Here is a 23,254-nt window from a genome sequence, read left to right as displayed (position 1 = left end):
CTTTCCTAAAATTTAGCCCATTTGTTATTGAATTAAAAAGATTTAGTTTCAGTTTTTATCATTCTTGTAACTGAAGACAGCATGGCCAACAATAAAGTCCCCAAAAGCAACACAAATAAACCCCTTAACATTCTTGGTAATCCTTCTTATTGTTTTATTTGCAAACCTCCACCAGCCTTACTATATTTAGACGGCAATCCTATGTACATTTGTCTGGGAGTTAGCATTATGGAACAGAATGGGATTTACTTCCAAGTAAGCATGCACAGATTGCACTCTTGGCCTCTTGCACAAACCTATGTACACACTTAGGCAAACAGTACCAATTAAATCCCTTTCTTAAAAAAGAAGACGCCTAGGAACTAATTTGTAAGGCCTATTTTAAAACAGCCTTGTTTGGGGAGGGGAAAAAATAGCCTTGCCTGTTCAGTAATCAGATACTTAAAGAAATATTGTAGCAATATGAGCTGCAGGGGAACTGAAAGGACAATGATCCTACAGTGTTAACCCAGATGTGTTGAGTTATTTAAGTGGGGAACAGAGAAAATGAGGGGCATTTTTTGGGAAGGTATCAGATAAGCCTTATGCCCAAATCCAGGAGGATTGTGTATCGCCAATAGGTCTATGAAAGCCTGTAACCAAATGCTCAGTGTCAGATTGTATTACGGTTTATACAAGCAACATCTCAAGATTTCTCTGATGGCTGGGACACATAATACAGATCAATCACTCACTAAAAAATATTATGGTTTGTGAAACGGTTGGAGCCCAGAGACATGGCAGTAATACGAAGAAGAAGAATTTACAAAGACACTGAGTCCTACCTCTAAATGTCAAAGTGATAGTATGAGCTTTAACAATGCATCTAGCTGTGAATAGCCAGAACTTCCTCCCCCCTCTCAAAACACACATCCAACCTTCTCTGAAACTCTAGACAAGACACAACTCAGCAAAAGTTCCTTTACTTCTTATACACACATATAAGGAAGTGGCAGGTTTTCACTAATTTCAAGGTAATTATTTCTTGAAGAATCATAATTTTTTTCTGTAAACATATATAAAACACCAAAAATCAAAACTATATGAAATTCATAGGCACACAATATACTAAACTGCAATTACTCATTACACCCTAAGAGCACTTCATTTCATCTGCAATGAATCTTTCTTGCAATAAAGCTACTGTTTATACATCCATAGAGTACAAGTCTATAAAAAGTTTCACATAAATACAATTGTGTTTTGCCCCTTTACAATCACCCTCTAAAGTTTATCTTCTCAGCAGCCTTGTTTAATGGTCACTAATGTTCTACTGCAATTATAACACTTAATCCTGGTTTAGGGATCAGGAGTGGACCACAGGTCCCTATGTTCACAGACCCTTCATTCAGGCACACGTTTCAACCCCTGTCTCTCTCTCCTGTTTCAGCATGGCATTATATAATCACTAGCCTTCACCAAAGAGAAATCTGATGCTCTCCTAACTCTAATTCAAAACAGTGGTCCACAATTGGCATGGGGCAATTGTAGAAAATGCCTGCTTTCATGGCCTTCGCACTATGATATACTGTAGGGTGCAGGACCACAAGCAGATTTCCCCCAAATGATTGAAGTGATTTTACAGGTCTACAAAGGGGCAGAAGAACTTGAACATGGTCTGGTCACTGATCAACAACCAGTTCAGCTCCCATTTCAGCTCAGGTGTAGCATGTGTGCATCCAGGTGTTCCACTCCTGTGGGCCACAACACCAGCTGCACCTACTGAACCAATCCCAAAGGAATGCCAACATAGTATTATGCCTGCACTGTGCCCTGCTGAGTCTATGGCTGAAGTGATATTTGAACTGAGGACCCAGAGCTCGTACTTTTGGTTACTGTACTACACAAGGTCATATACTTCTTTCCCTCTCCACTTCCCCGACCATCACCAGTGCTCCAAGTTTAGAAAGATGCTTCTGAAATCTGAAATATTCAGAGTATAGTAAGTTACTTAATCAGAACTTTACACCTACTAGATAAAGGTTATATAAAATATGAAAAATATTATTAATATTATCAATATTATTGATAGCATGATTAAGGTGCCAGGTAGTCTAGTGGTTTTGGCTTTGTGTTTTCGCCTGGGTTTAATTCCCAGTCATGGCAAATCACTTCAGGGAGGAGCTAAAGCTAAAGGTCTCGGATTCAATCCCTGGCATCTTCAGGTAGGTCTGGGAAAGACTCCTGTCTGAAATCCTGGAGAGTCTACTGCAATTCAGTGTGTAGACAATACCAACGGTCTGGCTCAATATAAGGCATTGTTTCTTAGGTATACAGCAGGGATTTTCAATCTTTGAACTTCAGACACTTGCTCTCCGAGTTGTGATTTTGGTTAATTTCTGCACATTAGGTTTTTAGGATCTGCACCATTTGTGCAAAGTGCCCAGGTGAATTGGACCTCAGTGTTGCTCTGCATGAAAAGCTCAGTTCAGATCACGCCCAACACTGCCCTGTAGTTGCAAATATTAAACAATGATTTGGAGTGGTAGGCAAGCTTTCTTTCATGGAGCCTGTCCATCATTTATTTTTTCATTGGGGATCACACCCCAGAAAAAAATTATGAGAAAAATCCAGGTTTTCTTGGAGCACAATTTGAAAACCACCGTTGGAGGACTATGCAAATTTTTTGGGGCCCCCAGAATTATCAGTCAAGTACATAGACTGAATATTGCCATCATAGCAGGACAGTTAGACTAATATAGCACCATATTTATGTTGCATTGCCAATCTAGTAACAAATGTCTATAAAGATGGTGGTGGGGAGAAATTCTCTGAGCAACATTAGCAGAATATAGCTTTGGAATACAAGAATAGGCATCTTACAGCTAAAGAAGGGAAAAAACCAGATCTCTGCAATATTTCAATAGCTATTGTATATTTTTCTCTAAGCATCGATGAGATTCAGGCTGTGTAAATTATCATTTTTGCTATTGTCTCAGTTGGGATCATCTGGGCGACTCAAATAATTTTCATTTTCTTCTCCTTGTCCAGCCCCTCTCTCACACACCCCATCTAACTGTTTGGACAAAATAGTTACATCAAGCAATGAATGCAGCCAACCAAACTGTGAGCAGCCATCTTAAAGGATCTTGAAGAATAAATAGCTTTTAAGAGCCTGAACAGGACAGGAGGGAGACAACATGCTGGTATGATGGAACACTTGCACTCCTTAAATAATCTGAAAAAAAGTTAGCATTATATGGAGAGCAAAAAAAGATACTCTCTGTTCATATGTCACAGAACGAAGAGTTTGAAATAACAAGGGAAACTCGAGAAAGCAGTGGATTGAGGCAAAAGTGTCCTGGGGAATTTCTTTTTAACTGAAGAGAAATAAAGGAAAAACGTTACAAGGGATGAACAAGAAAACTGCTTGTGCTGGACTCCCAAGTTCCAGATAGACTTGCTAGCTGAAAGCACACTTCACATTTCCAACTAACAATCTATTTGTTTGAAAGAGAGATGTTTTAAAAGCAGAATTAAGTTCTCTGTGATCATGCCTAAAAGTCAATTCACCATTAAGATAGAACTTGCTGGGTTTTGGGGAAATGCTATTAGATACCAGTAATTTGACGATGGCAACAACAACAACAGTGTGAAGCTGCTTTAAAGGGTCTCATTCAAGTTGCCTTCTCAAGTTGCCAATAACTTTGCCTCCTTGCTTCTTAAGGATATGTTTTCCTTTACTCTCCTAACCCACTGCTTCAGCAAGGGTGGGAAACTGCAGCCACCTAAGTCTCTCTGAACTCTGGTCTCTCCCAAGTCACAGCCTGTACTGGCCCAGCTTCACACCCACCATGAGTGTTTTTGCCTGACTAGAATGTATCCTTGAACACTGGTAATGCCTATTGCTTCTCTGGATGGAGGGCAAAGAGGGGTGTGTGAGTGTGTGTAGAAGCCTACTGAAACAAATACAACATTTACATCCACTGCTCTTCCCACATGCCACGCACCGCTGGCATGTGACCCTTGGAAGGTTGCACAGAAGAGAATGAGGTCCTTGAGCTGCAAAAGGTTCCCCACCCCAGGCTTAAAGCTTTGTCACACACTACTTTTTATTCCTTGGCTGCCTGTCCAAAGGGAATTGCCTTTATAAGACCAGATTAAAAATATTTTTGTAAATAATGAATAAATGCACTTAATAGAAAAGCACAAATATCCCTTAGCGCAGAAACTTGCAATTTGTAGACTGTGCACTACATGACCCCAGTGCTGAAAAACAGGGCTCCAATTAGAATTTTGAAAATGCACCTGAAAAGTTTCCAGACACAAACAAAACCAAGCCTTTATTATTTATTTTGTTCACCTCCAGACTTTAGCTGATTTGTTAAGTAAAAGCCTGAAGTGGACCTTTACAATTATAATATTGTCTGGCACGGTTTTAACATCTTCTTGGAAATGTAGAACTTGATATGTATCATTGCCATATTGATATAGTAGAACTCAAGGCAGTAATGTATCAGAGATTTAGTAAGCATGTGAATTATAAGATTAGTATTAAACTGTTGCAATAAATACTCTTATGTTTAATGATCTTCCAGGAAGTTTCATCTACTCAAGGGCTTTGCCCCCTATTATGACTTCCTATCATAATGTGTAAGTTTTCCTCTAGGTCAATGAAATGAACCTGGACTAATGTTTTCCACCAGCAGATAAAAAGTGTGTAGTGTCAACAGTGGAATAGACTCCCACGAGAGGTGGTGGGCACTCCTTCCCTGGAGGTTTTTAAGCAAACGTTGGATGGTCATGTATGAAAAATTGGGATTCCTGCATTGCAGGGAATTGGACTAGATGACCCTCAGGGTTCCTTTGAACTCTACAGTTCTGTGATTCTGTGTAAATAGGCTCACTTGGTACATAGAAAGCTACTTATACTGAGGCAGACAATTGGGTCCATCTAGCTCAGTATTAAGGGATGCGGGTGGCGCTGCGGGTTAAACCACAGAGCCTAGGACTTGCCAATCAGAAGGTCGGCGGTTCGAATCCCCGCGACGGGGTGAGCTCCCGTTGCTCGGTCCCTGCTCCTGCCAACCTAGCAGTTCAAAAGCACGTCAAAGTGCAAGTAAATAGGTAACGCTCCAGCGGGAAGGTAAACGGTGTTTCTGTGCACTGCTCTGGTTCACCAGAAGCGGCTTAGTCATGCTGGCCACATGACCCGGAAGCTGTACACCGGCTCCCTCGGCCAATAAAGTGAGATGAGCCCCGCAACCCCAGAGTCTGCCACAACTGGACCTAATGGTCAGGGTCCCTCTACCTTTAGCTCAGTATTGTCTACATGGACTGGCAACTGTTTTCCAGGGTTTCAGGCAGGGGTCTTTCCTAGCCCGACCTAGAGATGCTGGGGACTGAACCTACATACTGAGACTTGCTTAATACTGAACAGTTTTACAAGAACTTGCAAGAAGAGGTTAGGGATTCAACAGATAATCCAAGGTTGTTTTTTTTAATTAAATCTTTTTATTTTATTTGCTGCAAAAAGAGAGGTTGTCAGGCACCTGAGAGGTCTCACCAACAGAGCTGCATTCAGCTTGTGGAGTCACAAGTTTAGCAGGCTTGGTTCTACATCAATAAATAATGTTTAAGGCAGAAGTGCTATTTAGCACCCAATACATTAAACAGAAGTGTTTAGGAAAGGGTCACAGCTCAGTGCTCTGCATGCAAAAGGTGTCAGGATCAATCCCTGGAATCTCCAAGGGAAGGCTGGGGCAGCCTTCTGGAGAACTGCTGCCATTCAGAGCAGAGAACACTGAGCTAGATGAACCCAGGGTCTGACATCCCCTCCCACTTTTCCCCCATTAACAAAACGGAACATTAAGTCAACATTAGCTAACAGTGCTTGGATCCCAGACTAACATAAAAGGCACCTCAGAATGTGGAGTTCAATGACGACAAGATCTTGCAAGTTTTATTCTGTCAGTTTCAGTCTGTACAGAACAGCAGTACATGAAGAATCTACTTAATTATAGTCCCCCGTCCTTAAAAACTGAGTCAAGAAAATATTTTAAGACTTCTTACACCTTAAAGCAGGAAAATGCATTACAGATCTTTCTGTCCCTTCAGATAACAGGTGATCAAAGACATCTTAATCTTTCCTATTAGTTGCTTCTCAGGAAGGTTCTTAGTTTGGCACTTAAGCGTTTGCTGCAGTAGTAAAAACAATCACATACAAATTTATTACTTTTTTCCTGAATACCAAAGCACCATTAAAAACCATTAAGAAGACGCAGAATGCTCTCTAGGGAATATTTATCTTCCCTTTATGTGCTGAACGGGTGGGAAATTTATTCAAGCAAGAACCTCAGTAATCAATTGAAGCGAATATATATATATAAATGTCTGTCTACCTGTCTGTCTCCCTCACACACATCCTTAATCCATAGTGCTAACACTAGATTAACAAAAGTAAACCCTTTAGAAAAAATGGAGATGTCATTCGTTTGCCTATAATTCATACATCTCATTTTAGCACAAGTTTGGCATAGGACATTCATTTTCATTTTAGTGATGAGCCACTTTTTATCACCATCATTCTCATGCGCTGGAGTCTACTTTAGACATAGGACAATGGGGGTACTCCTGGATTCAGTCCTGAGCCCAGATTTCTACAGTGGCGATTCCTGGAGATGTCTGATCTGGCTACAGTGACATATTATTGTTGGAATTCTGGCCCGTCTTGAGGTATGTGCCTATCTGTTCAGGCACCGGCTGAATTCTTTAGACCTCCCTCCGTCGACTCCCGGCAGGAATAAACATACTCGAGGTCCGTTCCGGCGATTTTCCTCAGGCTGTGAGGAAAACACACCAACTGCTCCTCTCTCCCCTTTGGTGTCCCCAGGGAGGGGAAAGAAGCAGACAGAAATCTATTTACATCTTTTATTCCTGTCTTTTACTTCAGTACAGAGAAAACATGTCTGCACTCATCAGCAGTTAGAATAAACTCCACCCATGTCCTTCCAGCACAGGTCATATGACAAACCCACTGAGCTAACATCCGGTGCTCAGTACAGAATGGACTGCCCCTTTGTTCCCATGGCAACAGTCACAAACTTCCTGTTTGGCTTTCCAGCCACAAGCAGCAGTCTTGGCTGCTATAGCCTTTGCTTGCTGCCGCATTGCTGCTTTAGAATAACATACTCCCCCTAAAGTATCAATGCGTGCTGCGAGCAAAGCGTCATCCAGAGAAGAAAACAAACAGTTGTTATACTTATAACATTCCCCTGTTGTTTCAGTTCCACCCTTGGAACTACCCGCCACTGGTTTTACCAATGTACCTCTCTGGTTGTGTGACTTCCAAGGAATGAGTGCATCTGCTTTACCTTGGTTAGCAACTCTCTGTTGTGCCTTTGTCTCTGACTCAGACACAGCTTCAATCTGACCTTGGTCGTTTACAACAGCAACACATAAGTTAGCAAACTCTTGTGAATACCTCTTGGGTGGTACACCCTTCATTGCTCTCTCAGACCTACGTAAGAGGTGCTGCTCTTCTCTACTTTCTGGTTCAGCTTTTGAAGTCTCTGGAGAACCAGTACTAAGCTTAATCAGTGGTTCATCCTCCTCTTCTGAGGGTCTAGTCATTATGTGAGATTTCCTCTCAATGACTGTGACAACTGAGCTGTCTGAGCTATCGCTGTCATCATCAGTACCACTGAACTCAATAAGATCAAACTCATCATCATCAGAATCATCATCACCTGTGGGAAATGTTTGAACAATCACTCTCTCCTTTTCAGGAGCACTCTCTAGAAATTTTGTGAGAATCACCTTTCCAGAATCAGACAAAATTACTCTGTAGAGACCCTTTTCATAACCCACGAAAATGCCTCTGGCATTCTTTACTCCACCTGGAGCTTCTGTTCTCACATGAGACCCAAAAACCTTGAAATGGGCAACAGAAGGTTTTCTGTGGAACAGTTTCTCAAAAGGAGAACATCCCAACTCTTTTGAAAACTTTCTCAACCACGTGTAACAATATGACATTAGCGACTCAGCCCAGTACTCATGTGGCAAATGTGAACTTAGCAATTGCGCATGCATTCCCTTTTGCAATTCTTTGTTCACCCTAACACAAACACATTTGTTCCAAGCTTCTTCGGAACTAGCAGTTTTGTGTCTAATCCCTTTCTTCTTCAGGAACCTCTGGAACTCCTGTAAAAGAAAAATTGGCTTCTCATCTGTGCAAAGACAATCTATGTCAGCATCATGCATATTTTTAACCTTGTCACAAAACTCTTTAAACCTTTCTAAGGCTTCTTTCGGTCTCTCCAAAAGATAAATCCAGACAAAACCTGTAAAAGAATCAACACATATTAGGTAATACTTTGCATTGCCTCTAGAAGGTGCTAGAGGACCAATCACATCAGCATACACCCGCTGAAATGCCTTGTTGACCCTCGAGGTCACCTGCTTGGTGTTCTTCTTGGCTACACCTGCAAAAGAAATCATGTTAGAATCACAAGAATTACATTCCATGTAATCACTTTGATCAAAAGTCAACAAATACAGTCCATCTTTCTCTTTGGCAGAAAGATACAACTCTCCATCTTTGTAGATCTCGCAGTTCTGATCATCATAGGACAGTTTTAGTCCCTTCTTGGCAATCTGCGAAACGCTGAGCAGATTGTACTTCAACTCTGGAACCAAATAAACATTGCTTATAGTCAAGTTCAGACTTTTAAGATACACAGTCCCAATTCCGGTCGCTTCCAGCTCTTGACCGTTGGCTAGTTGCACCGCGAAGCTTTGCTTCTCAAACGTAGAAAATAGTCCTCTGTGTCGACACATATGCTGCGTGCATCCGGTGTCTAGGATAAAGAAGTTTCCCACCTCTGGTGTGGCTTTTAGCGACATCAAAGCCTTTGCAGTCTTTGCCTTTGGCTTGGTGTGACTTTTGTCTGACGCCTCAGACTTTGTGGAGCTCGCCTTGGCTCCTCTTTTCTGACGTGGCTTCTTGCAGTTCTGCTGAAGATGCCCAGTCTGGTCACAATTGTAGCATCGGACAACGTTCAAAGCTACAGCATTTTCTCCAGTAGCAACAGCAGTAGGGGCGTTAGAACTCCGTTCTTTGCTCCCCCTGTCCTTGACTTCCAGGGCGGAAAGTCTGTCATGTTCACAAAGAACCACGGCAAAGACCCTCTCCGAAGTCAAATCATTCGCTGGGAGGGACCCCAGCTGACTGGCAACTGTTTTGTAAGTCCGATTCAGACTGTTGATCACCATGAAGCAAAACACTTCCTCCTGCAAACGGAAATTGCGTTCCACCATCTGTTGACGCAGAAATTTCATTTCCGTCAGGTGCGCTTGAACATCTCCATCAGGCGCAAGCCTCAGGTTGGTCAGCTTCTCAAAATACAGCAACGCTGAAGAACCTGCATCTCTCTGATGTGTCCTTCTCAGCGTTTCCCAAACATCTTTCGCGTGGTCTAAATCTTGTGTGTGGATCAACTGCGAATCTGACACGCACAGAATTATAGCAGTTCTGGTCTTCACATTCTGTGACTCCCAAGCACGCGTTGGTGCTGCTGGAATGGGATTTTCAATCACCCCAAACAGTCTCTGATTCTGCAGCAGGGCCTTCATCTTAATAGACCAAGATGCATAATTGTCACTGGTCAGGAGGTCTGGAGTAGGCAGGCCTCCCCCCCTCTTGGCATCCATTTTTGAGTCCTTGCATTGACTCTCAATTACAAGCCTCTAAAATCCAATAGCTGGCTTGTTTACACTCTGTGCCACCTGGCAGCTCTGAACGCTGGCTGCGTTGGAAATTTCCAAGAGCTCCTCAGACTGTGTAGTCAAAACATCCATTTTAACTTTCACTTCTCCTCTCTGAGGCATGGCCTTCGTAGCTAAGCAACAGCATTCCTTTTCCTTGAACAGGAAACCACAGGAATGTTTGGAATGCGGTTTCTCTTTTGACTGGAGCTGTTTGCCAAACGTTTCTCCCTCGAAGCAGAGAATGAATCAATCTGCATTCACACTTCTAAGCCCGAAAATCTCATACCTGGACTCCGTTGCTTGGCTTTCAGATTCTTCTGGTCAGCTTCTGGCTGCAGAGAATCAGCTTTCTCACCTCAGGCTTCCATGGAGGCCACTTCTTGATGCAGAGGTCGATGAAAACAGCAACCGGCGTCTGCTACCACTGTTGGAATTCTGGCCCGTCTTGAGGTATGTGCCTATCTGTTCAGGCACCGGCTGAATTCCTTAGACCTCCCTCCGGCGACTCCCGGCAGGGATAAACATACTCGAGGTCCGTTCCGGCGATTTTCCTCAGGCTGTGAGGAAAACACACCAACTGCTCCTCTCTCCCCTTTGGTGTCCCCAGGGAGGGGAAAGAAGCAGACAGAAATCTATTTACATCTTTTATTCCTGTCTTTTACTTCAGTACAGAGAAAACATGTCTGCACTCATCAGCAGTTAGAATAAACTCCACCCATGTCCTTCCAGCACAGGTCATATGACAAACCCACTGAGCTAACATCCGGTGCTCAGTACAGAATGGACTGCCCCTTTGTTCCCATGGCAACAGTCACAAACTTCCTGTTTGGCTTTCCAGCCACAAGCAGCAGTCTTGGCTGCTATAGCCTTTGCTTGCTGCCGCATTGCTGCTTTAGAATAACAATTATATCCCATTTGGATCACTGTAACACGCTCTATATGGAGCTGCCTCTGACAGAACCCACCCGGGTTCTGAGCTCTTCAGGAGACACCCTTCTTTCATTCCCACAGGCACATTTGGTGGGAATGCAGGAGGTAGTCTTCCTGGTGGCAGATTCCAGACTTTGGAGCTTAGGGCAAGGAAAGAAGCTGGAAGATGGCTTGAATGCAAGTGGAGGAAAACTCTGGTTGAATGCAACTGAACACTGGTGAGGGCTCATCATCGAGCCTACCGAGTGGCAGTGAAGGTAACAGTACCACCTCTCCTCATATGAATTAACCCAGACCTTGTGATCATCATCTGAGGCCCTTCTTTCTGTGTCTCCTTCACAAGAGGTCTGGAGGGTGGCAACCAGACAGTAGTTCTTTTCTGCAGTGGCTCCTTGTTTGTGGAATGCTCTCTCCAGGGAGGTTCGCCTGGCACCTACATTACATCTTTAGGTGCCAGGTGAAAATGGTTCCTTCCCACTGATAACGTTCTATGCCTTTTTAAATGTTTGTGGGAGTGAGGGTTATTGGTTTGTTTTTGTATGTACTTTGGATTTTCATTTTGTTGTTGTTGTTGTTGTGAACTACCCTGGAATCTTTGGATGAAGGTCAGTGTACTAATTTAATAAGCAACAACAACAAATTTAATAAGCAACAACAACAACAAAACTCCTTTCCTAGAGAGGCTAGACTTGCTCCTTCTTTGTTGTCCTTATGCCAGCAGGTGAAACCTGTTTTAATCTGGCATGTTTTGGGGAACTGACTGCTTTTAAGGAATGGGCTCATGATAGTATGCTGTACTGTTGGTGTTTTTATCTGAATTTTAATAGATTTATTTTTACATTGTTTTATTTTTTAACCATACTCTGTTCTATGTCCTTAGTTATGTGCATTTTACCTGTATTTTTAAAATTTTTGTAAGCCATCTTGAGTTCTGTGAAAAAGGTAGGATACGTACTGTATATAAATGGCTTTGATAGCCTATTTGTATTGGGCTTGAAGATTGACTGTTTTTGCCGGCTTATTATTTAGTGCTGAAAACAATATTACAGTGCATCATTATAACACATCCCAAGGTGAAAGATTTAAGGCAGTAGGGCTGAGAAGGATGTCTGCCTGAGACCTGGCAGTAATAATGGGAAAACAGGACTGTGCTAGACAACCCACTAATTTAAATCTGTATATTAGCTACTTCCACACAGGTTTCAGAAACAAGACTATTTCTAGATCAAATGTTGCCTTAGGCAAGGAGTATCTCTCTCCCACTGCTCCACAATTGGTTCATCTTTTGAATACTCTCTTATTGTACTTGGAGCTCATTTCACAACTTCTGAGGCATGATTTGTATGACAATAAATTTGCACATACATCTGATCACAATTACAATCCATTTATTGAATGGATACTGAAACTGTAAAATTCTGCACATTTTTTTTAGGTTCACAATGCTATCTACACAGGTCAGTGTTGCCAGCTTTACAAGTGCAGATGAACCGATTGCACTATTCATTTCAGCTGCTGAGTGTATAGTTGAGTAGACAGCCCATGACAGACGCCCCAGGCAGTCACCTGGGTCTCCTGTTCCTAAATTCAGCCCTGAACAAGAGATCCAAATCCAAAGTTTAATTCTGGGCAAGTTACCAGTCTATGTGTAGATGGGTTGTTGTTGTTGTTTTTGTTGTTGTCTTCAGGCAGAGAGTTACACAGTCCTCTTTCTGACAGCATCTGGCAAGGTGGATTCCCAACAGTTATTAATCACTTTGCTTCTCTCACAACATATTCCCATTTTTATAGGAGGAAAATTCTATTCAAGTTTCTATATTGAAACTGTTGATAAAATTATGATAGTGTTATGTTGACAATGAAGGTACCAGTGATCTCATGAGTCTGGTATATTGTGAAACAATGACAAACATTTTGATTGCAATTCATACTGTCCAAAGTTTTAAAGATACCAATGGAAAATCACCCATTAGGGAGTGTCTATTGTTATGAATATAGAATCTACAATAATGTACAACTAGGAAGAACCAAAATTAAGTGGGTCTGGAAGCTTAACCTTTGGTTCTATCAGGTCTATAGTTTCAAGGGAAACTGTAACTACTATACAGAACTGCATCTGAAATCCTTCTCAGCAATGAGCTTCACAGGAGAATACCAGCTTGAATCCAACAAAGCCCTAGCACTGGCAAAAGTCACTTGCTCATTCAACAGGGCAGAGTCGTTTCTGATTTCTGTCAATTATTTCCCCCTTCTCACCCCTTCACACAGTATCTAATACTATTCCAGAGGATCCCTCATCACTTAGAAGCAGCTTTTCAAGGGGCAGAGGGGCTGCAGCAAGGAGGAGGAGCTAAGAAAGTATGTTCAGCAAACAGAACTATTCAAGCATCAAGCATCTAAGACTTTGCAAGACTGTACTTTCATTGTTCAGTTTGCTCCCCAATTCTTTTTTCGGGGCAGAGGGTGGTCTTATACAAGCAGAAGTGTATCTGTATAATGAAACTGCTGATAAAACCCAGCTATTATTGACACTGGGGGGTGCCAGCATACTGCGCTAACTACAACTCCACCACTCTATTCCATTTATCAGAGAGAACTGCTTATCTTCCCATTTAAATACAGGAATATTAGAATAGCTCTGTTGGATCACGCCAATGGCTCATCTAGTCCCACATCCTGTTCTCACAGTGGCCAGCCAGATATCCATGGGAAGCCTACAAGCAGGACCTAAGCACAACAACACTCCTCCTTTTGTGGTCTCCAGCAACTGGTAAATTTAGCCACTACTACATTTATGAACAGAAACTTAAGATTACTTGAAATTCACCAAGGTCAAACAAAAATAAACTTCAAGTCAAAGCTGGTATGCTGTTATTGAGAACCTTTTTTGTATTAAGAACGATAGGTAAAGATAAAGGACCCCTGGACGGTTAAGTCCAGTCAAAGGTGACTATGGGGCCACTTATCTCACTTTTCAGGCTGAGGGAGCCAGCATTTGTCCACAGACAGCTTTCCTGGTCATCTCGCCAGCCTGACCAAACTGCTACTGGTGCACAGAGGACCATGACAGAAGCCAGGGCGCACGGAAACACCATTTACCTTCCAGCCAGAGCGGTACCTATTTATCTACTTGCACTGGTGTGCTTTCAAACTGCTAGGTTGGCAGAAACTGGGACAGAGCAATGGAAGCTCAGCCCAATGTGTGGATTCAAACAATAATCCTTTGGGGGAAGGGCAGATTATGAATTTAATAAAAATAGATAATACAATTATTTTTCAATGTCAAAAGCAGAAGATTCACAATGTGATGCATAACAGAAAAACGAACCATGCCACTATTATAACAGCAAACTACAGTACAACTCCAAATCCCTTATATGGGGCCAATTAAAATCTAATATTTATTTGACAGCACTGTACTTTCAACATGGAAGAAGTCACATTTCAATGTTACACATGACTTGCCTTAATTCCCAGATGAAATATATTAGCTTGAATTAAAATTCAGCACACTGCTAACAGATAACAGCAATCCGTTCTCTTAGCAAATATAAGGGCACTAAGGCTAAATAAGGACAGCTAGTTATCAAAATGGTCACAAATATATGGTAATGTCTTGTTATGCAGCAGATAATGAAATTTCTCTGACAGCTTTTACAGTCCAAGCTTTAATTGTTTTTAACCTTAAACAAGCAAGCAAGCAAACTGCTCTGACCATCAATGGAGCTGATGGGCTTTCTGGAATGTGTGTGTGTGTGTGTGTGTCTGTCTGTGTACACCCCCACCCCACCCCCTCTCCTCTACACCTTTGTAGGCCATTTACATCCAAGAGAACATGCTTCCATATTGTTGGCCCAACTGAGCCTTCACACATGGTGGCTTGCAGGAGAAGTATGCAGTTGTAGTTTGCCCCTGGAAGAAGGCACTAATATAGGATTGCTAACATGCACTGAAAAAAGCTCATTTAGCACTATAGTGAAACTATCACTGCATGAAGCAGTACTGCAGAAGAAGCAAAAGCACCTTTGTTACTGGCTACTCCGTCCCCCCCCCCCCCCGCATGCAGGTTTCAGGTTCAATCCCCAGCGTCTCTAGGTAAGGCAGGAAGAGACCTCTTCCTGAAACACTGGAGAGCCACCACCAGTCAGAGTAGATAATACTGATCCAGATGAACCAATTTTCTGATTTAGTATAAGGCAGCTTTCTATGCTCCTCTGTGTGTAACATAGACATCTCATGAAGCTGGTTGAGGAACTTGTTGGAATTAAGGTGACCAAACAGCTCTTCAATGGGTTGTGGAAGGCAATGTGTGTGGGGGCGGGGGGAGGAACCACACTTAGCACTGGTATTAGACTCGGAACCTTATTTCTCTGGTTGGTATATGTAATGCTCCCTCATCAGTGATGTTCACAACACAGCCAGTAGGAGGCAGAGATATCCAAGAATAAAGACTGTGCTTAGACAGGGACCAGCTCTACCATATATCTGCCTGCAGAAGGGAGTGGGTGGTGCTGTGGTCTAAACCACTGAGCCTCTTTGGCTTTGCTGATCAAAAGGTCAGCAGTTCAAGTCCACACAACGGGGTGAGCTCCCGTTGCTCTGTTCCAGCTTCTGCCAACCTAGCAGTTTAAAAGCACACCAGTACAAGTAAATAGGTACCACTGCAGCGGGAAAGTAAACGGCATTTCCGTGCACACTGGCACTCGTCACAGTGTTTTGTTGCACCAGAAGCAGTTTAGTCCTGCTGGCCACATGACCCAGAAGGCTGTCTGTGGACAAACACTGGCTCCCCTGGCTGGAAAGTGAAGATGAGTGCCACACCCCAGTCGCCTTTGACTGGACTTAACCGTCCAGGGGTCTTTTATCTTTACCGATACCTGTCAGCATTCAGCTCCTGACATTACGACATCTTTCTTGGTCACATTGGTCATGCGGCCCTTTCCTTCAAGATGTACAACTTGGCTGCCCTTCTGTATTGTCTCACAACATCCCATCCTCACCTCAACCCTGCTGTTCTGTGCATAGCTGCTATTTGGAGCTTTATATTATGGTGCTTCAAATTTTCCTACCTTTTTCTCTTTTTGCCATCCCTTGGGTATTTCTTTTCCAAAAAGATTTTTCGTAACTACTTGCTTATCCTTATTGATCAACAATGCACAGGCAAACCATGTTGTAGTGAGACACCCAGATGTCCAGGCCCATCAAGTCATTTCCTTCCTTCTATGGCACAGGGATCTGGCATGTCAGCTGCTGCCAAAATGACAGTTAATCCAAACAGCCCCGTCACCTGGGGGCAGAAACAGCCAGGAGAAGGAAACATAATGCCAGATTTATTCCCACAGCTCCCTCTCTTTTCTACAGTTAGGTGAATAACTGGGTCACGAGGGTGGGGGTGGGATAAAGTCTTACGTTAAAAACCTCCAGGGGCCTTTCCCACAGAATAAAGCTACTTCCTGGGATGAGAAAGAATATGTGCACATGAGAGAGAAATCAATTAACACAGATGTTTTGAATTTGATTTGTTTACCATCACTGACACCCCAGCCAATTCTTCAAGTCAGTGGCAGAGCTATGGTGTGGCAAAATGTCAAGGATGTAGCAATAATCCCTTATATTTAACACATTCAACTCCACTGTTAAAACTAACCTACCCTTAAACTCACTATGGCCACATCTGTATCCTCTTCTACTAGATTTATCCTCATTTTGTTTTGTTACAGAAAGAACACCCTTTATGGAGTGCAGATGCCTTTCCTCTCTTTTTTTAGGAAAACCCCGACTGCCCCAACGGCTAGCCCATCTACTGCCAACATTTTCACTGGAAGCTTATTCAGACAGAGATCAGCTTTCAGCTTTGCCAGTTAGTCTACAGCAGGGATGAAGAATCTTTTTATAACTAGGGTCTCAGTTCCTTGGGGTGATCCCGCAGGGGCTGCACAACAGCAGTGGATGAAGCTGGGCCTTTTCTCTCACCCCCCCTTCATTCTCCTCTTTTGTTCTTCCCATTCTCTCTCTTTATCTTTCCCATTTTTTCTCTCGTTTTCTTGGCTAGGCAGAGGGAAAGAGGCTACTATTTCTTTCTGCCTAACACAGAAGTGCAAAGGGTTGGGGACTTGCAGCACAGTGAGGGGGATGCAGCAAGGGTGCCCCATAGGTCAGATGTGAACATGAAGGGGGCTAGAATTGGCCTTGAGGTTGGCAGTTCCTCAGCCCTGCTCTACAATGCACCATGTACAATAGCCAACAACAAACTACTATGAGCTAGTTTGTAACAGAACTATGAAGAGTTTGGATCCCAGTCCTAATCATACATACTCATAAGCAGCCACTACTACAACCTTTGTGTTCCAGTGTCAGCCCATATTGTACATTATTTGCCGTAATACAGGTAAATCCTTCCTATAACAGGAAGGGAAATTAGATCAAAACTTAGCTCAGAATTACTTAGATTCTGCGCAGAAGGAAGATCTGCTTGCATAAATCTGTGATGTTTATGTAAACAAATAGCTTATTTAGTAAGCAGCATATTTATGCCTTAAGGAATACATAAGCTAGCATACGGAAATTCAGCCACAATATAAGTAGTACATCTGTGCCACTGGTTATTTATAAACAGCTAATGTTCAATGAAACAATATTGCCTTGTGTATAGCTTCAGCTGACAGCCACATGTGCCAAACACAAGTGTTTCATACAACATACCAAACTCTTCCTTTGCTGGAGTCTCCACTTGCACTGACAACCCAGTGCTTTGATATCAAAGGTTGACATGGATCATGTAAGATTCAAAAATTCAGAACAACTTAAATTTATATAGCTGCCGCTACAATCCACAGAGGTGAAAAGCTGAAGGAATTTCCTATTCACACTGTGTTCTTCTCCCCCCCCCCCACCCCCAACATGAACCTCTTTAATTCTCTGTTAAGTCCTTAGTAATTATCTGAAAAGGCTCCTGTGTCAAAGGCTAGTGTGTAATAGCACAACAATTACTTTACTACTGCTCAGATATGGCATAACCATACTGTTGCATAACATATTGTATTCAAAGTAATGCTAAAGAGACTGTGTTGTTGGGCAAGCATAAATTCTCCTCTCCTCCCTCGCGGGCTGTTCTGTGGGTTCTCTTGACCCTTTAGAGCAGATTTGGGGATGATACAGGGGCGCATGGGCAGAAGACAGGGGGGAAGTCCCATTGTACTAGTAGGAGTAGTTGTGCCGGCTTCTGCTAGCACAACAATTAAATTGAAGATGACCTATAGCTTTTAAAGAGTAGCAAAATGAAATTTGCTATTTAGTTCTACTGGCCCCAGGACAAAATGCTAAAATGATTAGCCAGTAGAAACCAAGAAACTACAAACCAGAAGTAATCTGGACTTGCCATGGTAGCTCTAATATATTCCCTTTCATAAGCTTTATTCACATAATCTAGGTAATAAATGCATATAAGAAATTAATATCTAGCACAGACTAATTGGAAGTTGTCCTTGAAGCATTAGCAAATATCATGAAGATCATTCATGTTTACAGTTCATCCCCTTAAATTAAAGATTTATGATGATACAATATATTTTTCACAGTATTTATAAACCAAGGACTTAATAAGGCACTTCAGAAGAACACATGGCTGAAACAACTATATGCACCATTTATGATGCATTCTAATGCATATGGCAGGTTTCTGTGCAGTTCATGTAATAAATCACTTATTTCAGATAACGTTGAAAATAGGCTAAGCCATACATAAATCTGCACACAGAGCTCCCGGTTCACATCGCATACTTTTCTGGCATGAGACAATGGGGCAAAAGAAGAAATGACAAGTGTTAGCATTCAAAATCCATTTCCTTGTCATTAGGATTTAACTTTCAAAATAAGAACATAAAAAAGTCTTATGGGTCAGGCCAAAGGTCCATCTAGTATAGCACTCTGTAGTCTCAGTGGCCAACCAGATGCCCACTCGAAGTTCCCCAAAAGAATCTGAGCACAACAGCACTCTTCTCACCTACAATACAATAGTCTGTTTGAGCCAAGGCCAGCTACATGCCTCCAGGTTCAATGTGTGTGGCTTTCAAGTAGACTTGCCTCTTTTTGTTCATGTAAATTTGAAAAATGGCACCACAGTTCTTCACAAATGAACTGTACCTTTGCCATTTTGCAGATACTTCACTCAAAGGCTTTTCACAATCACAGTAAAGCATACAAGGAGGTCGACTACACTCACAGGTCAGCTGTCACTGATCCACAGATGACTGAAAAGCTGAAAAACTTAAAAATATGGTCTGACATGATTGCATTCTGCTGCTTAGCTCAACGATACTGAAGTGCCAGCTGATCTGGAAATCTGGTCACTTGTTAAGGATTTAGTGCAGCTCCTATACTTTATTTGCAAGCTGAATCAGCCACAGAGTTTGCCATAAAACCATGGATATGCACCCTGGAATTATACAATGATGTTTCATCTGACACATACTACATACACAAACAGATAACAGAATAGGATTCCATCAGAAAAAGAGTAGTTTAGTTTTTTTTAATAAACATGACTTTTCCTGAAAGATCCATTTGCTAAATAATACTGCTCACACGTTGTTTTGCAAAGTGGCAAGTTCACACCAACAAAAAACTAAGAAAGCTATGACATTGACCTCATCACCAAGACAGACACTGATGTTTCCATGTGCCTTCCTTGGAACAAGTTTATGCAATCTGCAGTTTCATAACCAACATTTCAATGTAGGTTCAGCCCTTTGATAGTAGTTATATTCTACAGCAGTAATGCAAAGAGGTAAATTGTGACAAGATTAGCAGCAATTCCTATATTTAATGTTATTTAAAAATCAAAGTGTTACCTAAGGCAATTATCATGCAGCCCTTTAATATCTACAGGGAAAAGCCTAAGGGGAAAATAATTGACTCTGCTAATTTTACCCTTGGCAATTATAAAACAGCTCTGCATTTCATTATGACTGCAAATTTTCACATTTAATTATCTGGCTTGATAGAAATACAGAGATAAACGCATCATACAAAATCTCAGACAATTGCCCATAACACCATGATAGAATTAGTTTGGGACTGACAGTACAAAACAATAATAGAAATATTGGATGTAAAATATATTGCATATCACAACTGTAATCACTGAAACAAATATGTTCTTCCTCAATCACTGTGGTCTCTCATGACCAGTACGCTTTGTAATGTGTCACACACAATTATTTGTTTCACTGCACTTGTTAGCACATCCTAATATATAAAACTGGTCACTAGCCGGTTTCCCACAAATCTGCCTTGGAAGATGGTCCTACATGCTAGGAATGCAAGAAATTAAAAGCTCTCCACAGAGTCTGGGGTATAATAATAGCACTCAGTGGAGCAACCTGCAGGCCACATATGACTCTTGGCCACTCTCTGTACAGCCTGCCAAGTCCCAGGGAGTTCTGCCCATCTTTCACTGCAGCTCAACTGATCAAGCCATCAGCTGGGCAGCTGGGAAAAGACTGATGCCAGCTATGCAGCTCAGCAGCACAGAAACGGCCATCTTGTCCATGCTGGGTTACAGGTTTCCTTCCAGCCCCCATGCTGAATCCAAGGGCTTGTAAGAGGAAGAAATAGCAGCAGCAGCAGCAGCAGCAGCAGCAGCAGCAGCAGCAGCTCCACCTGCTTTCCAACTTGAGGCAGACATTTTTCATGGATTACATATCAGAATTGGAAAGGCAAAGTGGAGAGATGTCTAGTGTTGTGTGCCTTCCAATTCATGGCCATCTGAAAATTTTAGGTAGTTTAAGAGTTAGCCCCACCTGGCTTTGAAATCACAGCAATTGGCTCCATTATTAGGCAAAATACTTACTGACTTACATGGACCATTACAACGCATGTCTACTCAGAAGTAAAACTCCACTAGGTCCAATGGGAAATACAGGATTACTGAATTAATGTTGCCCAGAAAGGTTTATATGGCCTTACCCTGTCATGTATCATCAAATGCAACAATGGTTAGTAAATGAGCTGAAATCACATTTCACAAAGTGGTGGGTGAGGAGATGGGGGAGGACTTCATGGCTTTATACACTTCATGCAAAATACACAAGTCCAAAAATCTCATCTTTCAAAATAATACCAAGTCAAGTCAGTGTAAGTGTCAAGAATTTTTACAGCTTATAGTCCAACTGTTCATGCTTTTTAAGATGCAAGAAAGAATGAGTTGATAAATTGCCTGTATTCCACTTATGGTATATAGGAGGTATTAAAGTATTCAGGTGTCAAAAGTGGGAGAAAGTGTTAACATGTTTTGGCAGAATTTTCAGACATGCCGCTTAATTGCTTGAGAATACAAGCAGTTTTTAGGCTACTGTGCTTCAATTTACTACAGATCTGATTCAAGGCAAGCTTGAAATAATTACACGTTTTTGCTCAAGTACTTAAAGACAGAATAATGAGCAGCATTTTATCCATGTTTTTCATCAATCTGAGTAGGACTGAGAATGATTTATGGCTACTTTCCCCCTTGATTTTAATTACAGATTTTATAAAATACTAAGTTCATGCAATAGCTCTCTGTGCATCTTAGCATGTGTGTACACAGAATACACTTGGTAGACAATACCACTTTTTGTTCTTGAGCACATGCTCACATAAAACAGGGTGTGAACCAGGTCATAACCAAGATGTCCAGCCAGTTATCCCTGTGATCACTGTTGCTCTAAAAGTTCTATGCCTATCACGAACAGTATGTGTGAACAGTCTACTCATTCACATTTTCCCATGGTAACAGATGTCCAAGGATGGATTAGACTTTTCACAACAGTTCCAAGTGCTCTTAGATGAAACTGCTTTTCTAGCTCCATTTCATTTAGGGTTCTGGCACTGAAACTGCTTTGGTTGCCTGTATGTTAGGAGACAGCCAGGGGAAACACCTCCCTGTTTATCCTCCTCAACCTCTTAGCAGCTTTTGATACCATCGACCATGGCACCTTTGTAGAGCAGTTGTCTGAATTGGAAGTGGGTGGCACTACTTTGTAGCGGTTCGCGTTCTACTTGGATGCTACCATATTTTTCGCTCTATAGGATGTACCAGACGATAAGACGCACCTAGTTTTGCGGGGAGGAAAACAAGAAAAAAATATTCTGAATCCCAGAAGCCAGAACAGAAAGAGGGATCTGGCTTCTGGGATAGCCTCTTGCTGTTCTGGCTTCTGGGATAGCCGCCAAAGCCTCTCCCGGCAACAGGATGAAGGCTCCCCCTGCCCGGAAGAGGCTGCGGGCGGCTAAGCTGCCCTCTGTCCCTTCCCCAATCTCCCGCAAGAGCTGCACGCTCTTTAAAGGAAGCGCGGCTCTTGGGGGCTTTTCTGGGAGGTGAGGTCCCTTCCCCCCACCTCCCGCAAGAGCCACGCGAAGCCTCCGCAGGGTAACGGGGAGCCTTCATCCCGCTGCCCTGTGGAGGCTTTGCGCCGCTAACCCCGAAGCTATTACAGCGAGACGGAGCGCAGCACAGTGCTCCCTTTCCCTGTTCTGGCTTCTGGATTAGCCACGCAGCCTGCATTCGCTCCATAAGACGCACACACATTTCCCCTTACTTTTTAGGAGGGGAAAAGTGTGTTTATAGAGCGAAAAATACGGCAATTTCCAGAGATGCTTGGGGAGTGCTCTTCAGCCCTGTGGAGCCTTGGATGTGGGGTTCCTCAGGATTCAATGCTGTTTAACATCTACATGAAACTGCTGAGTGTGGTCATCTGGAGTTCTGGAGAACATTGTCAGCAATATGCTGATGACACACAGCTCTACTTCACCTTTACACCTGCAGGTGTGGCAGCGAATGTGCTGGACCATTGTCTTGCCTCCGTAATGGACTGGATGAGAGCCAACAAACTGCAATGCATTAAGTAATTTTATCATTCTGTTATCATACTTAGATAACCTCTAGGTTAGATTACTTAGATAAATTATACTTATACATGGGGCTGCCTCTGAAGATGGTTTGGAATCTTCAGCTGGGACAGAATTCAGTGGCCAGCTTGCTCACCAGGACAAGGCAGTTTGAGCATATTACACCAATCTTGGTCCAACTGCATTGACTGCCAATTAGTTTCCAAGCCCAATTCAAAGTGCTGGTTTACACCTATAAAGCCTTAAATGGCTCAGGACAGCAATACCTCAGGGACTGCCTCTCCTCATATGAACTGACCTGGACCATGAGCTCATCATCTGAGGCCCTTCTTTGTGTGCCCCCTTCCATAAAAGGCCTGAAAGGTGTCAACACAAGAACAGGCCATTTCTGTGGTGGCTCCTTGTTTGTGGAATGCTTTCCCCGGGAGGCTCTCCAGGCACCTTCATTACATATCTTTAGGCACCAGGTGAAAACATTACTCTATAACCAGGCCTTCGGCTGATTAAACATTCTATGGCCTTTTAAATGTGTTTGTGGAAAGGGGGTTATTGGTTTGTTTTTGTTTTATTATGTATTATGTATTTTTGTGTTGTGAACCACCCTGTGCTCTTTGGATAAAGGGTAGCATACAAATTTAATAAACAATATTACTACTATAGAAAAAGGTTATGTGCAGTAGAGTTCTAAGTT

General features: G+C 42.4%; 1 protein-coding gene across 1 annotated transcript in view; it reads right to left on the bottom strand.

The window, feature by feature from the left end:
* Positions 1 to 23,254, bottom strand: part of PDSS2 (decaprenyl diphosphate synthase subunit 2) — a 70,998-nt gene that overhangs the window by 17,405 nt on the left and 30,339 nt on the right. The gene's annotated exons all lie outside the window — the stretch shown is intronic.

The sequence above is a fragment of the Podarcis melisellensis genome (assembly GCF_964234715.1).
Source record: "Podarcis melisellensis genome assembly, chromosome: 3".
NCBI lineage: Eukaryota > Metazoa > Chordata > Lepidosauria > Squamata > Lacertidae > Podarcis > Podarcis melisellensis.
This window is presented reverse-complemented; position numbering and strand designations above follow the sequence as displayed.